Source organism: Tympanuchus pallidicinctus, unplaced genomic scaffold (assembly GCF_026119805.1).
Source record: "Tympanuchus pallidicinctus isolate F22 unplaced genomic scaffold, pur_lepc_1.0 scaffold13, whole genome shotgun sequence".
Taxonomy (NCBI): Eukaryota; Metazoa; Chordata; class Aves; order Galliformes; family Phasianidae; genus Tympanuchus; species Tympanuchus pallidicinctus.
The window spans coordinates 5,909,914-5,928,119 of NW_026294648.1; the positions used below are offsets into that span (position 1 = coordinate 5,909,914).

At 40.1% G+C, this 18,206-nt stretch overlaps 1 protein-coding gene across 1 annotated transcript in view; it reads right to left on the reverse strand.

Moving 5' to 3' along the window:
• The window catches only part of CAPN6 (calpain 6), a 48,920-nt gene that overhangs the window by 23,776 nt on the left and 6,938 nt on the right, over positions 1 to 18,206 (reverse strand). The gene's annotated exons all lie outside the window — the stretch shown is intronic.

Consider the following 18,206-nt stretch of genomic DNA (forward strand, 5'->3'; position numbering starts at 1 on the left):
GTGATATTTGAGGACTAGAATGCATTTAGTATTTATTAGAGTTACTTGACATTAGGGCAAGCTTATGAGCAGCTGAAAATAAGTGAAAGGAGAAGGAGGAAGCATTACAGAGAAAGGTTCTGACAAAAACAAAAACAAAAAAATCAAAGAAAGTAGCTGGAAATGATGCTGTTGACACCAGGAAAGCTTATGTTCTGTCATTGCTAGTCCCTTGGCTGCTATCCTGGAAACCCTCTTCTGCAGGCAGCATGAGCTGCTGCAGTGACGCCTCCACCCAGCACTGAAAAACATAGAAAATACATCTTTGAAATGTACCCTACAGTCTCTGGGTCTCCTTTCTCTCATTGATTTGGCTCTTATTTGAACCACTTTGCCTCCTCTCCTATTGCTTTCCTGTTTCCATTTCTATTTACGTGCAGATTCTCACCAAAGCATAGTTGACTCCTGCTGTAATATCTCCCTGCTCCTCCATAGCTTTCCCTTTCCTGTGTCTTTCTCAAGGGGAGCAATGATGGCCTCCAGACCAAGGCACCAGAAGGAACACTTCTAAGTATCATCAAACAGGAAAGCTACAAGGATGCGTTTTGCAGTAATTCTGTCTTGATTACTCTTGGTAGAAGGGGTTCTTCTAAACTGATACACATAAGGCCTCACAGTTTCAGATTAGGCCAAGTAAAACTTCAAAAACCAGCTAATCTTAACATCCCATAATTGACACAGAGCCAGCTCTAAGATTGCTCATGATGCTCTCCATCTGAATCACTGCTTTTCCTGACCACTTAAGAAGATGGAAGAGCAGTAAGAAATTCTGTTCTTTCGCAGTATAAGAATAACCCTAAATTTCAACACTGTTGGAAGGAAATTATCTCATACTTTGGCATTAGAAATGCAGAAAAAATAACTCATCTCACCTCAATACTGTAGAAGACTCCACAATTACTGTAGTCTCTCCAGTTTGTTACTAGCAGTAGAATAAGGAGCTGTGCTCTTCACCTGTTGAGGTCTCACGGTCCTTTGATAATTACAGACATTGCATCCCAAAATATAAGGCATGTCAAAACTTCTCAGCTTTCCCTTTGAAGGGACTGTGACAAAACAATGGCATCTGAACTTATTTTTTGAGAACAAAAGGAATATCACTGCTGAGCTGAAAGCCTGTTTTCCTGAAGAGGTTTAGCAGATGGCAGCCTGTGGTGGCTCACTGTACACAGTGCATAGAGCTGATGCTGTTTTCTCTAAGAATGTGTGTCTGTGTTTTTTGGTTTTTTTTTTTCTGCATGAGGCATTTCTTATTAAATAACAGTTGGTAAAAATTTTAAATGCCTCTTGGGAAACAACTGACTGATCATTACATGGCATTGTTGTCTACCAGAAGGTCTTATATGTAGTTTCAGTCAGAAACAGCTTCAAAGCTTATTAACAAATCTTGGTAAAAAATTTGAATAACAAAATTGTGAGTGTGATAAAATCTGACCATGTACGGAAAGGACAGGCTTGTTCACCTGCCTTGATGCTGATATGGAATGGTAATTTCAGCTGATGTATAGAAACAGTTTCCTGCTGCAGAGGTTGGTATCTGTTGACAGTTGGCCTTCACTTCATGGTGGGAGTAAAAATTTCAAATACATCATGGGTAGAGTCAAGTTTTATATCCAATTCATATTTATGTCTTGTAATGATGATTTCTAGTTTGTTTTTCCTTTCAAAATGTTATTATAATAAACAAGGGATAAATTGATCCCTCCAGGATTAAAGTTGCTCAAACTTTGCTTTCAATATAGGAAGCCAAAGTTTTCATCAGTTTTGCAAGAAATTAAGCACTACTATGTATTACAAATACCTTCTTCGGTTTTCTTTGCCAAAAATAACCACATTAAACTATCTCTTTTTCTAATGGAAATACGTCTCATATCTTACATAGTCCTCAGATTAAAAACAGAGAGCAGTAAGCATTGAACGCCAGACATATGGGTGAGATTAGCATGTGCAGACCACTGCAGACCAAAGCAAACACGGAACAGCAGAACTCAGAGGCAGCACCTCACCATTTCCAGCACACTCCTTACATTCTACAGGATCCTGCTTGGTAAAGACATGATTCTGAAACTGCATAGAAGACCTGGACATCTGAGACTAACACATGAAAGAAAATGACATTTGCTTCAGCTTCTCCTGGCATTAATCACATATGTCACACTAGCTTCTGTGATAGCTGTCACGGTGTGACTTAGGTGAGATGCACAGTAACAGTCAGCTGCCAGCTGAATGCTACCAACGTTTACGCAATGTTGCACATTCTAAAGAGTACTTCTGAGACAGAATTAGCTCTCTAAGCCACAGTTCCCTCAACAAACTAAGAAATATGGTACTTAACTATATTGCTCTCCACTCTTTGTGAGGATCTTAGAGCACTTTTAGTTGCTCCAAGCAACCAGACTTTCATCTATATACAAAAAAAAAAATTATGCATATCAATTCCAGTTTTTGTTGCACCATACGGGCTCCAACTATCCAACATCTAGCACTGCGCAGCTTATATCACTGGTGAAATGTGGCAGCCAAGCCCAGATATGGAACACCAAACAAGGCCTTGCAGTACACGTAGCTCCTGCTTACTAAAAATGGGGTGCCATTTTTTCTGTCTTTTTCACCTCAGTTTCACATATTTGGGCTGTATTCATACTGATCCATCCTCTGATCTTATCCTATGAATTTGCTGCCTAGTTACTTAACATCAAAGCATTGTACTTGCTTGCATTAATGACGTGATGCTGAATTTCATTCTGTTTTTTCACACTATTTTACCAAGACATCAAGATAAGTTTACATTCCAAATCCTGTTGACAGGACTGTGAATCTAGACCAGTCTGTGTCCTATAGCAGTCCAGTGCCTGGACTGCTACTCAAACAGTAATGAGCATACTGAGCAGTACCAGAACAAGTCAAATCTATGCAGAACCAACATCAGCTTGGGAATGATAAATTGAGGTCTGGAATTTCACTAAAGCACAAATGTTTGGATTGCAGTACAAGCATGAAAGATGACAACTTTGCTATAATATATCTTTACGAAATTTCAAAACAGTGTCAGCTGTAGGAGACAACGGACTTCCACTTCACCAGATCTATGGAATGGTTTGAAGTGCAGGAGAAAACTGAATAACTTCATGCATTAAATTCATTTCGCTGTGGCTACTTGGAATTTTCAGGAATCCAGATAAAGGAAAAAGTTACCCTTAGCTCTGATGAAGCATCTGTTGGTATAAGTCCATGAACTAACTAAATGAGCCATACTGATTATAAACATAGAGAAGGACATTCAGAGGGTTAATTAATTCACTGCGTATCTTCACAGACAATAACTGAAAGTGCACTGTAAAGCATTACAAAGTCTCCTACAGATGAGAAAAGGGAAAGATCATTTTTTAATGGATTAGGGACTGTGAATTGTCTCAGACAAAAAAAAATTGGTGAAAGGGAAGAAGAAAAAAGCAGTTACAGTGTTTGCAGATAAGATTTTCAAAGGATTCTGTAGCATTTAGAGCTGACTTTTTTCAGGACCGTTTAAAAAATTGCTCCTAACATAATAAAAATAATCCAACATTATTTATACAGAGACAGGATCTTTCCTTAATGCTAACACTCTGATCTGCTTGAGCCTGGTAGACCATTGCCTCCATTTTTTTTAAAAGCAGTTTGATTTATGTCAGAAACGATAATCTTTCCCATTTTCTTTTCTCCTGTCCTCCTATCATACCAAACCAGCTCTTGCAAAGAGTGAGTTTTGTGTAGGAAAGTAAGGGAAAAGAAGAGTGAAGGGCAATTCTTCCAGAATATGGATGCACAAATTCATCTCATCTACTGCTAACTATGAACCAGCCACACCTAAATGAGGGCAGCACAGAGAACACTTATTTTGAAGCTACGTATCTTTAGAGGTAGAAGAGATTGTCTATCTAATAATAAATCCCAGATGTGCTGGGATGTTTATAGAAATCCCTTGCCAAGGCAATAGCAGTTAGCCCTAGAAAGAAAAATAATTGAGTTCAACTGTCCTACATATTTCAACATACACAAAAAGCCTTTTGCAACCTTGTTTTGTCTGAGAAGACTGTTCAGGGAATGAAAAAAGAGAATTCTTGAGTTACAGTCATGCACTGTGGTACAGCTCTACCCTCTCAGAGGACAGCTCTCAGAGACACTTCCTTCAAAAGGAAACAGATCAGGTATGACTTCAGCTGAAATAACCCTTACAGAGTCTGGAAGTAGCTGTTACAATCTGTCCCATTACAGCTTGTAAATCTACAAAATGCAGATTTAGTCCTTCAGTTTCTGTCTGTACAGACTGAGCTCACGCTGCATAACTCTGCTGTCAACTTCATGCTCATCCTCCAGCAACATCTGTTCCTGAAAGCAAGATAATGCCAATACAGCTTAAAAAGAGAAATCCACCAATACACAGGCAAGGGAAACTATACCAGTTTGCTCCAGCCACATGTAAAATATGTTATTTTGGGATTGGGAAATAGTTCTTCTCAACACTCCCTCCTCTTCAATAAATCTTGTTATAAAACTAAATGCATTACAAACATTTTTATAGCATTCTTCTTCTCCACATTCAATTTAGTTGTGACTAATACTCAGTAAAGGCCACAAGTTTCAGCCTTGCCCAGCCTACAGGACACATGTATTTAGGGAAGATTGGAATCAGTGTTTGTGAAGAGAAAAAAAACAAATACTGGGCAACATGGTGTGTATTTTGGCTGCCACTGGATTTCACCTGACCCTTGGAACACTGGAGCTGCTCTCATCCAGAACACTAACAGTTGCTGGAACGGGTACAACTGATCTGCCCTAGGACTGACCTTCTCCTGAACCTCAGCAACAAAGTGTTTACTGAAGGTCTGAGAGCTCTCTGCTCTTTCATTGCAGAAGTAACTCAACATGTGATGAAGGACTGTCTGGCCCCTATGCATTCTCCTACAAATATATTACAGTATCTCTTGCTGCACCATCTTATTTTGCAATGCTTTAGACCACCATGATACAGCACTGCAGCACCCATTACTCAGCTTTCAGAGTAAAGCCACTTTTGTTTGAGGATAATGTTTTTCCCTCATTGAACTTACAAGACAACAGCCTTACTCCCTGCCTTTTTCCCTTAGAACCTTCCTTCTCTACATTCAGTATTACATCCTGTGTTACTTTTCGCTCATGAACAGTAATTGGAGAATCCATTCTTCAGATCAGATTCACCTCAGAAAACAGTCACATCCTCTCAGCCGGGTGTAACAAAAGCAGGAGCTCTTTCAAAGAAAAATTACAGTCGTTGCCTTCTCAGCTCTCACAGTGTGGAGACTGGAGAGAGATCTCTCTATTGACAATATAAAAAAGAGTAAACGGGTCAGAAAAGACACATTCCTTTTAACCCTGTTGCTACAGAAGATGCTGACCCACTGTCTTTGATGAGGATTTCATTGAATAACTGCAGTAATACACACTAAAAAGCAGTCCCAGCTAACTATCAGAAAAGCATCCAAAGAAGTATCATAGGTCAAAACCTAGAACACAACCATTTTATTGGTTATTTCCCCTGCCATTAATAATAATAAATATAAAAATAAAACTGGTGATCTTGGATTAAAGTCCTCCAAAGATTATTTTGGTATAGTCAACATGGACACTGAGCAGGCATTTGTTACTAAGATCACTTTGGATCAATGAATGTTGCCATCTGTTCTGAAATACCTACCTTACTTCCTCCATGTTTCACTCATCAATAACTACATTTTCTGTGGAACTTCAGACTATGCCATTCCACAGCTACTGCTAGTTTGACAATCCAGGGAAAAGAATGTAGTTAAAGTGCCACGTTAATAGACTAAAATTTTATATATTTCAATTTCTGGAGAAACATCATTTTCTATTAGAAAATAAATCGTTTTCCAGCCACTAAGCCAATATTTTCTTGTAATATGCTCTCTCTACTGTTGAGACAGTGATGCTCTAAGAGAAGAGGTGTTGTCTTAAGGTAGTAGAACTTACTTGAGGCTGGAGGATGTTCAACACTTAATGTTGTAAACACAGACCTCAAAGGAGCTTTGTATGACAGGCTACCCACCAGCAGCTATAAGGACATTAGAAGTCTCAGCATTTAATCAGTCATGAGTTCAAATCTTTATTAATGACTAGAACGTGCATGACAGCATGGGGATACACAGCTACAAGGAAGAACTCCAGACAAATCAGACTCATTGCACATGAGCTGTGCAGTCAGTCTGCACGTGTACCATAACTGTTTGGTTGTACTGTTCAGCAAGTTGTAACCACTCCAAACTGGCTGCCAGTAGTCAAGGGATCTCAGAAGAATTGAGCTTCTTTTTCCACTGAAAAGGAAAGCAACAGATGGTATTTTCAATTTTGAGAATCAGGTGGCATAAATCAGCCTAACTTTTCCTGCAAAGGGCAACCTACCAAACACTGGGAATGTTTCTGCATTAAATATACAAGTAAAAAAGGGAAGACCAAGTTCAGAGGCAGTCAGTTTAGAATAACTGTCTGATATCCCTTTCAGGCAAGTGGTGTGGCTGAGGTCAGACCTGGGCTGTAAGTCTAGTCTTGGTTCATCAGTCTAAAAGGCCACCCATCGTTTCGCTGTCCGTTCTTAGTGCTTCCTCAAAACATGTTTTTCAGTCAAGTTCGTCAACTAGTTTCCTAATAGTGGAAATAAAAACAGCGAGGAAAAAAAAGTTGGAAAACTTCAACAATTTTTTATGACACTGAAATATTCAGCACTGGACCAGTGCAGAAACAAGAATTCCCAATTCTGTACGCCTGACCACTCGTCTCTGGCAGCAGCTGTTTTCTTTGCCTGATAATAAGCACCATTAACAAGCTCAGTGGCCAGGACCTTTCTGGGCTTGTCCAGTCTGACCTTATACTGTGCCTCAAGGGATTAGTAATGGATGCAGACTGAAGTCTTGATCACTGTTTTTATAAGGAAGAGAATATGCTATTTACAAAACAGCCTTGGATTTCAGTAGATTTCAGCAAAACCACTGTCTTATGCTATGACATGGTGAACAGGCATTGCATAGTGAAAACAGTCAGGCAACACAAGGAATGTTGTCTGAAATGAACATTCAGATAAAGATGGAAGTGTTACTTTATCCTTGAAAGAGATATTTATTCTTTATCCAATGGCAATACACAGACATTAATGGTTAACAAGCTCAAATGTAAACCACATCAAAAAGCAGAAATCTCTTAAGCAACAAGCTGCTCCTCTCCTTGTTCCCCTCCCAGCAGGGCTTGACATCAGCCTAGAAGCCAGTATCTACCGATTGTGACAGTTACCTCTGATACTTTATGAAAATAATAATCCTTCATCCTCCTCTCCCAGTCTTGATGTTCCTAATCTTTCATCTTTGCACCCCGAAGTGTTCTTCCCCACTTTGCTCTAAGTTTTTTAATGCCTGGGATAACAGTGCATGAAGCAGCCATTACAACCCCTAGATACAGAGTTATTATAGGTGCCACGCCATTCTGTACTGCATGTTTGATTTGTGTCATGAAAATAACAGTGAAGTTGTATATGGAAATCTGCTCATAAGACACAAGCTTCTTCAAATATTAAGCGACTTTCAAATTTTAGATTTTGAAATTAATATTTTTTTTTAAATACCAATTATACTCCTGCTAGAAAAGTCACACTCTTCTGAGCTTACGCTCAGAGCCAGAGGAGTCCCTCAGTTTTGAGAGAACACGTACAGAGATGTGCCTGATTCTGTGCAGAGAACCACACTTAGTGCCATCAGGACATCTGAACCTTATCAGACCACTCATCTTCAGGAGAGAAGAGTCTTCCCACCAGGTCATTGACCTTTCTGGTAGGCTCACTCCTTTCATTGCCAGAACAGGCATTGCTGCAGCCAGGAGGGCAGCATCAGCTCTTGGTGCTGTAGAAGCACAAGCAGATATCAGGGCAGCCAAGTGTTTCCAGGCAAGCATAAATATCAGCACCCATTAGGGTGGTAAGAAACATCACCACTGTTACTGATTCGCAGCCAAAGGGTGTAACACAAAGAAGTTGCTAATAAATAAAACAAATAGACCAGTGGAGAGAGAGAACCCAAAATATGTGACTCCTGCTGGTCTGACAATCTGTGCAACAAACTACCGTTTCATTTTAAAGAACCTCAGTGCTTGACAAAGAGTTCAGATTCTAAGCTATAAAAAACGCTGCCTCAAAAATGAGGCTGCAGTATTCATTTTACTTCTCAATGCTAAAAGTATTTTTATGACACAGGTAGACTGATTAATGTTTATCATCCTTATAAGTTCACAGAAACTACAGAAAGGATCAGATTTACACATCTTCAAAAGAAACAGCAGCTTACATTCCTAAAACATCTTTTAAAATCTTATCGTGTTCATTTAACAGGAAAGTTATCAGCACGTGAGATAAGTCTCTTGAGCTCTGAAATTTATGAAGCTGCAAGAATGCCAACAATGATTTTTAAACTAAGATATCTAAGCAAAGACACGTTTGCCTCACCTGCCATCTGATTAGTTATGTGCTTTGCCTTCTATGCAGGCTATTTTTATTTTACCTACTTCTTGTTGCTCTTAGAGTACTGAAATGAAGGCATTTTGAATAAGTCCCTTTCCCTCCAATTCTGTCAGAATTTTGGAAAGTTTCTGGAAATTTTAAGAACAATATCAAGAGCTATAAGGTAAAATTCTTCAGAGCAATAGTGTGACCAATTTGCCACCTCTGCAGCTGATGATGCCAAATGATTGCCAGTATTACCTTGATATCCATAAATTCACTTTAATTCACTCTTTAGTCAGGTAGCCTCCTTTTTCATTCACCCACCTTCATTACGTTCTCACGCTTGCTTTTCTTCCCCATCTTCTGTTATCAACTCAACATGTTTCACAAGTAATCAGTAAGAAATTTACTTCTATATCCCACAAACCTATTTATAAAGCTTGTTCTGGTACCTCCCTTTCTTGTGGGCATCCCAATGACTAATAAAGGACAAGCCTTTCCCCAGGGTAACTTGCTCCCATTCAACTTCTTGGTGTGATTAGTTTCACTAAGACACTTACCAAAGTGGATTGAAACTTCTCAATAGGAAGGCACTGCTGGGAGAAGAGGGCAACAGATACCCACTTGGAGACAACATCACTGTAATTGTACTTCCTCTGTGGGAACAAAGGCCAAAGGAACAAACACCTTGATGGCAAAAGACATTAGCCTGTCCTGTAGACCACAGCATCCTCTAAATAAAACCAAAATAACTTGGCTGGTCAGTTTTTAGGCTAGAGATACACCATCTTACTTCTGTGCTCAGTCTGGGAGCATTCTATGTACTTCGATGCCAAACACAATTGATTCCAACTTCACCATCACCATCAAGGTGTTTCCTATCATGAACCAAGACTTTCTGGTTTCCATACTTAAAAAAAACAAACAAACAAACAAAAAAAAAACCTGGAGCAGATTCAGTCAGACATGAACGAATGTAGGCCACCAGCTCACTAGGAGCAGTCAATCAAGGTTTTTTGTTTGTTTGTTTTTTAGAGTGTTTACTCATTGATAATCTTGTCTTATGCCTGTTGAACTACAACCAGTTTTATCTTTGTTTAAAATATTTACATCTTTAAGAGACCTTTTGCTTGGAAAAACATAGCAAGAAACTTTTTTTTTTTTTTCTAATCTATATCGTGCTGTTTCCTCATTCACTGTATTTATCAATCTTATTTATTTCCCCAACTTGATAAAGATGTACTGATTTGAATTCACTACTTCATTTCAGTCAAATTCCTTCAGTGAACACTAACATTAAATCTATCTGACACCAAACTAACACAAAGAATGTTATTCAACTGTCAAAAGCAGAGAACTGCAATACAGCAGACAGGAGACCTGGAATCATTTTATCACAGAATTCATTGCTAATAGACCTGTATCTTCACCAGACTTCCAATCCCTATTAAAATGTTTTCAAGCCACTTTAAATAGTCCATTAAAGTGGAAGGTTCTCCATGAATATTTAGGAAGTTGTAGAACTTTGAGCTTTTCATCACCTGAGAAGACACAAACCTCCCAAGGTCCTCTATTGTGGGAAACAGTCTGCTTACCACCTAAGAAGAGCAGTTTGAGAGGTGTTGATAACTCAAACATGAACTAAAGTAGACATCAAATTCATCTTGACTTACGCACTGTTCCACCTCTACATGCTGGAGAACATCCCAGAACTGCTCCTCTTCTGTCAGGCTGAGTTTCATTATGACATGCCAGGAAAAACATCTCACACCAAACCCCAGCAGGGACGCTGAAATCATTCTGGCACGTTGGTGTCTCCAGTAATCTCACTGCTCGTGCTCGACACACAGACCACTTCCAAAAGAAAGTCATGAGTCACCTTTTAACTCTAGTCTCACACTATCAATCAGTGAATTTATTCAATCACGGTCCAACAGTCAAAGTTAGTGGAAAACCTATAGAAACATAACTCTCAAAAGGCAAAGGTAGGGGAAAGCCTGTTTTAAATGAAGTTTGACTATTATTTTTTTCTTGCCTTACAGTTTAAATATTTGCAGTGCAGCCATTATTTTCACTAGAGGATAATCACTTTCAATTTTTCTTTTTGCAGGTTTTGGAACATCTGCAGAAGTGACTTGGCATGGCGTCCCTGTCTTTTCCAAGAACACCACCCCTCTTTGCATCTGAAGTTTTTATTCAAATGCAGAGATGCAGACCAAATTGTCAGCTGTAAATCCCAGCCCTTTAGCTAAGTCAGGCACATCCAACCTGCAGCCTGCACGTGGTTCGGCACAACTGACAATGCAGCCCGCTCTCCTCTCCTCGACCACAGAATGCTTGAGGCTGGAAGGCACATTTGATGGTCACCTTGTCCGACACCTCTGATCAAGTAGGGCTACCTAAGCAAGTACCTAAAGCAGGCCAGGACCATTCCCAGATAGGTATCTTTTGAACACCTCAGATGATGGAGATTTCATGTCCTGATGGCACATCAGTAGGTGACAGTGGCTCCTAACCACCTGCAACAGTGACCAAAGTTTGGATCCTGACTCCCACACTACAGAGTGTTTCAGTTAACTGTATTTGAAGCTTAAACGTGCAAAAGACAAAATTCACTCAGAAGCTGGAAGATAACATTTGATCTTACAGATACAGTCTGTTTTCTTGAGAAGGAACACTTCCTTCCTGCAAACTCAAAAAGAAGAAAATTTGGGATGTTTTAGCTCTTGTGATTAAACTAGAAACAGTGCCATGTATCAGCAAGAGAACACTTCTAAAAGGTTCCCTCAGTTGTGAATCATTTTTTTGAAGCTTCCTTTTAGCCATAAAAACACACAGCTTCATATGTATTTTTTAAAGAGTTAATCTCGAAGCAAACAGATTTAAATTGTAGGATAGGAGCATAAAATTCAAACTACTGTGCAAATCTAGAATATAATAGCTTAAAAAACACTCAGATGCCATGACATTACTTGTCCTAAAGATCCTATTAAATGTGGAAATAACATGGGGCGGGGAGGATGACACAAAACCCCTAACATACAAAGCCTTCCTTTAAATTCCCTCTTAAAGAAGCTCCACTTCAGGATGTGGATGCTTTTCACTCTTGGAGAAAGGTGTTGACAGAACAGTACCTTAATTTTCTTTGGAACTGGCATGTTTAGGCTGTAATTTTTCCTTCACAGAAGCCAGACATTTAGTGCTTGGGGAAGACTAAATCAATGAACTAACAATTACTGTAAGAAGACTTATCCTATCTGAGGATTTGATCCTCAGGCTTTTTGTTTTACAGGCTCAAAATAAATTTTACCATGTCACTCTTTCCATCATCACATTGCCTCAGGACAAACAGAAGCTGACTTTCTGAGAGGCCAATTTTCATTTAATGACAACTGAACCAACTAAACAAAACCTGACACTTGAGAAAAAAAAAAAAAAAAAAAAAAAAAAAAACATTCAAGACCTTGGAATCAAAGTGGTTGTGTTCTGGAGGTGACACCAAGGTCATCCTGCATTTTTGCTTTAGAGAAAAACACAGCAACAATGTAAGAAAGCCTCCATCCAGTCTGAAGGAGGGAAACATAAACTGGAAAAATTGCCAAGAGAGAAGACAACAAAACATAAGCATCTGGAGATCCGTCTGCTTGGCAAGTATGCATGTCATTTACAAATGTTTGCTCATAATTATATCCCTGGAAGACTTGGGTGAATAATACCATTGAGAAAGACGCTGCTTGTAGAACGCTGCCTCTTCATCATTTGGAAATAAGTGCAATACACACTGAAGATTGAATATATCTAAGGATATTGTCATAAAAAAAGAGAAGGCTTACTGCCCTAGTATTTGTAAGAGGAGGAGTAAGGATGGAGCTGTGTATTAGGACACCCACTGAACATACAGCTGTACAACAAGGTTTCCAGAGGAGCGAGGGCAGGAATGCAGGCAGAGTGTTGCTGCGTTCCTACTTCCAGTAAGGACACGGCCAGTACAAAAAGGCACAAATAAGAACAAGGAATTTTATGGAGCTACACAAGACTGAGCCATCAAGTTTATGTCACCCAGGGTCCACCCAGTCAGCAGACTGCAATGGAGAGGTCAGACATGGGGAATTGCTGACGGCTGAAGGCTTTCCTAATTCCATGCTTGTCTCTTCTCATGGGTAAGCTTCATCTTATTTTCCAGGAAAAATAAAGTTACGGAAATAATATAATAAGAGTGAGCAACAGCTCCATTCTGGGAACACTTCAGCAATTCCAGAGAAGAACGCATGACAGTTTTACCAGATGAAAACATTAAAGACAGACTATTCGGTGAGGAATGGCTTACCCAGGCAGAACGAGATGGAAACATGACAAAGAACATTATCATAATGCCTCCAATACTCAGAGAACAGGCAAGATGACAGACAGCCTTGTACACAGCGAAACTTCTCAGGCCTTTGCAAGGGGTCAGGGTTTTGCTCCCACAAACACGTTTGGCAAGCTGCACCTTGTTCTGATGCACTGCATCATGTCACTGATGGGAAGCAGAGTAAATTAAACTAAACTCATGGATTCCTACTCTTTGGACAAAGATGTTTTCTAAAACAATGTCTTGAGAAGAATAAAATTCTGTTTCAGTTCCTATAGCACTTCTCAAACATTCATTTCTCACCAACCCCAGTTCTGGAGCACAAGGTCCTCCCACACAGAGTTTACACATTGCTTAACCTCCAGAAGCACAACAGAGGTTGTGAGGTCCTCAGAGCTATGCACACTGTCAGAACCAGGCATCTGGCTGATGCAGAACGTTTAGAAGAAACGCGGGAACTCTGAACAAAGCAGAGCTCCTGCTCTTATTTCTGATGAACTTTCTCAAACACAGAAATAGACTGTCTGAATGAAAAACTGTAATATTTTCAAGATTTCTTATTTAGAGCATGGCTGAGCCATAACACTTTGAACTCCCCAACAACATCTCCCAGTGGCAGCATGCAGGATGAATTTCAGCCTTAATTTGAACCTCAGATTCTGGTCTAGGAAAATGGGACTTGGACAAGGGTCATGCAGCTGGATGTACTCTTCTAAGACTTGAACCCTAGCTGCTGCCAGCAATAACTCCAGAAGGGATTAAGGTGGTTAAGAGATCCCTGCTTGTTTGTTTGGCTCTGTGAGAAGAGTCCTCAGGGCACCACACACAGCTCTGCTCACTTCCTCACTACAGGAACAAAACAATTGCAAAAGAAATCACATAAGAACACATCTGCAATTGTTCTTTGCATTTGAGCACTGCTTTGCCCCTTAACTTTTCTGTGTTTCTTGGATCCACCACCTAGAAAAGCAGATGGTTACACTGTCCACCAGGAATACTACTGTTTCATCACCCTTAGCAGATGCAAATGCTGACTCACCTCAGCTTATACTGACTCACCTTGTACATGTTTCTTTTAAACAACTCCCCCCTGCCAAGAAGAAAAAAGCTAACTAGCTAATATCTGTCAATACTCTGGGTCTATGCCTGCATTAAAGATGCAGAATGTTACATCTTTGTCCTAGGACAACAATGCAACTCCAAAGCACAACTTCATCCCTCCTCCCATTGTACCATTCTGCTTCCCAAGTCCCTGTGAAGTATCCATGTACATACATCCATGTCAGCCAGTTCTGGGGATGTGCAACTGTGATGTACTTGCAGTTATTAGATATTAGGATTAGACAGAAAACTTCTTAGTGCCTCTGGCACCCACCGTCCCTCATATTTGACATTTGCATTAGGAATTGGGCTGGTGTTACCTCCAGCAAAGATGCTATTGCAAGCAAACAAGCTGATGAGTGATTTGAGGGGTTTATATTGCTGAAATATGACTTTCACCTTCAACATTCTCTCTCCAACAAAACATAAAACATATCAAATATTCACTGTTCACAAGATTCTTGCAGAGTCCAATGCATTTCAAACTTCCAGAGACAAGTCTGCTAGTTCTTATTCTGAAGTTCTGGTGACAGAGGTTACTTTAGAAGAATAGCAGGACAAACCTTCAGACAACAGTAACATATTTTCTAATCCAAACCTCTGATACTAAACTGCAATTAAAGCAGCTGCTGAGAATAAGACAGGCCTTGTGGCAAAGCAATCACAGACACTGTGAGAGGATCACTGTCCTGTAAATATGAACTAGTGCACTGCCCACCTCTGGCCCTCTGACCCAGGATAGCCTCCCACTCAGGCCACTTCCCTGCACCGTGATCAGCTTCTTACGCCCTCAGGTGGGGAGAGGGGCAGACACTCTGTAAGGAGTCTTTTCTGCTCAGGGAATAAAAGCCCTTAACTTCTCTCTCCAGGAAAGTTGACTCCATGAAAGACTGGTTAACAAGAGCATACAAATATAGTGTGAATCTTAAACACAAGAGACTCAATTACATGCTCTTTGGTATTATTTGTAATCTCCCCCTTCCCCCAGGCTGCATTCAGATGTTGTGAACTGTCAGCCTTTATTTACATGGCTAATGTGAGATATGTCTTCTTAAATGCTGTTTTGAAGTGGCTGAGCTCGTAAATATCTCATCTCAGCTCCATGTGTGAATTCCTTGTGGACCCAGCAGCAGAATGAGATGGGGAGAGACTCACAGAGGCCTGAATCTGACTTGGAAGACAGAAATTCTCTTTTGTCGTTGTTTGCATTATTCTATAACCAAACATGAATACATGAAACGTGACAGTGTAAAGAGAAGAGGGAAACACCTTGCAAATTGTCAAATCAGTACAACTATAAACTTAAACTTGTCCTGATACTCAACCTCATTTTAAAGACACTGAAGATGTAAAGTAGGAATTTGTTACTCTACTGGCAAGCACACAATACGTGCCTGGACAAGATACAGAAGTAACGCTGCTTCCATAACACGAAAGATACCTTCTAGTGGCTCTGAGCTTGGCTGTCTTCCTCACCGTGCTGCTGAAGAGCATCAACAACTTTGCACCTTATAAATTCTGAGTGACACCAGAGAAGACAAATTGGGCACCAAGAATGTCTGCATCCAAAGCTGGATGCCTGGAGGATTAGAAACCTTGTATCCTAGCTGACTGCCAAATACCTACAGGAACTTCTAATTTGAACCTCACTGTCCATGGAACAGAATTTCTTTTTCTTTCAGCAATTTTAAATCCTAAAAATATTTTCAAGTTGCTGAGGGAATCCTTCCCCATAGGAGCTCCACGTTGGGCTACCCCAGCCCTTACTTCAAAGTATTCTCTGAGAACACAAACTGTATAACATTTCGTTATATGCAGCTACAAACCTAAACTGCAAAGACACATTTCTGTCCCAAACTGATCTCAGAGTCTGACCCAATTCCTTCCTTAGCCTCCAGAAGGAGGCAAAACTTCTTCTGCTTATTTATTCCTCTTCTGGCCAGCTGAAAACACACACACACACACACACACACACACACACACACACACACAAAACCTTCCAAGTTATGAAACACAAGAACACATCCCCTCAAAATCTACTTTCGCCAATCCCAGATAGAGAGAGGGCAACAGACTGTATAAAACAGCTGCACGTAGCTCACCATCTTCCTCTGCCAAGGTGCTAAAGGGTATTACTCATTTGAGTCCTTCCTTCAGTTCTTAACTCACTTTGGCTGTCATCTGCCCGATTTCTCAGTCAGCAGGACACAGCACACAGACACAGCAGCAACAAGCATCTTCCATGATCCACTGAGATGACGCAAGTCACGGGCATCCAGAGTAGGAGCACCTTCCAGTCAGGAGATGCACTCATTTGGTCCTTTCTCTTTGTCCTCCCCAGGGAAACATCCCTTCCCTCCAAAATCAAAGCACATCACCATTAGCTAGAAACAAACATACACATACTCTAGTACCTTCATCGTGTCAGACATATTTACTGTGCAAGGCAACTATACTGATAAAGTCCTAAAAATAGTTCCTGAAGCACAGAGACTTGTTGAAAAAGGCTGAGGAAGCCCAGCATGACCCTTTTCAGAATGGTTAGATCATTAGCAATGAACCACAAACAGCAGATAAAAGATAATTTGCCTGAACAGCTTGATTCCTTTATTTCTGCAAAGAATTTAAGCAAAAAAGAAGGAAGATGAGCAAAGAGGAACAATATAAAGCAACCTAAAGCAACCAAGGAAGGAACATATTGAAGGCATCTTCCCTTGAATGCTTTCCCTTCCCCCTTTTCTTTTCAGAACATGTTCAGTGAAAAGAAAACCTCAAGACCTTAGGAGAAAATAATAGTGGGAGGGGAAAAAAAAAAAAAGGGAAAAAAAAAAAAAAAAAGAGGGGTTTTCAGGGAATTTCTTGGCTGGACACCATCACAGCACACCATTCCGAGTACCTTGGGAGATCCACAGAGAGAGTCCCCTTTATAGCTGGAAAATGTTTCCTTACTTCCAAGAAAATCTTCAAGAAACATTTCATTTTAATTAGTGCATTTGGAGAAAAGCAGCAGCACTGAATATTTGCCCAACAACAAAAAATACCAACCCCTACTCTTTTCCAAAAAGTGCTTGCTCCTCAAATAGACCAACTACTTAGAACAGCTAGGACTACTGGTAATTTTTAAATGATTACAGGATCATATTAGGGTAGCAGTAATGACAGTGCTCTTTTGTTACGATGCTCCATACAAGAAGTTATGACCCAGGTTGCAAGAATGAGAATTCCATTTCCAATGGCTTCCATTTACTTCTTTATTCTCTGTACATAATTTATTTATTTAGCTTATTATAGCTGTTAGCATCAACACTGTAAGAGGATAGAACAGTGAATTGTAAGTTAATAACTCACTTCTCTCTTCACATGCTTGAATCAGTTGGTATTCTACAATCGTACAAGCCTTGAGGCATTTTTTTTATGAATAAGTTATTTAAAAATACGCTAAAATAATAAAATAACCATCAGTTTATTTCTCATTATTTATTTCTATGCTTTCTAACCATGCCAGTAAGCTGACCATTTACGATCACTGTGAGAACCTGGTTTTCCAAGTCATCACCTCATTGCAGTACCCTGTAGAGCCTTCACTGTCCAGGCTTGCTGTGAACATTCAATTGCCTTGAAAAACATTTCTGAAGTGCAACTAGAGTGAAGATCAGCAATAACTGGTTAAATGTTCTTTCCTTTAATTAAATGTTGTTCAGCTTTTAAAGCATGGAAAATACTAGTCTCAATACACTGAAGCCATGCTGGGATGCTGCTAAGTGCTTTATAAGGTCTTGAATTTCAGTGGGTTCACATGTGTGCCTCTTTCACACGCCAAATCACAGCTGAACACCTCTAGCTCAGCACTCCAGGGCAAGACCAAGCAGCACCAACCTCATTCAGACACTGCCTAACACTTCCACTGATAGCGTATAAATGATCTACAACCAATTTCACCACAGACATCAAAAAAGCCGATGCTGGATCCAGCCGATTCACGGCCATACAGTAAGGACAAGACTCGTTCTGACCTTGATTTGAAGGGGCTCTCCCTCCAGTTTTTGACACTTTCTCCTAGGAGTCCAAATCCAGTGGGGCCTTTGGAAATCCTTCTGTTACAGTCTGTGGGTTGCCAGGAGGCAAGAACAGGGACAGCCGACATAAGTATTAAAGACCGCTAACTTCACTAAATCTCTCCCTCGCTAAATAAGTAAAGCT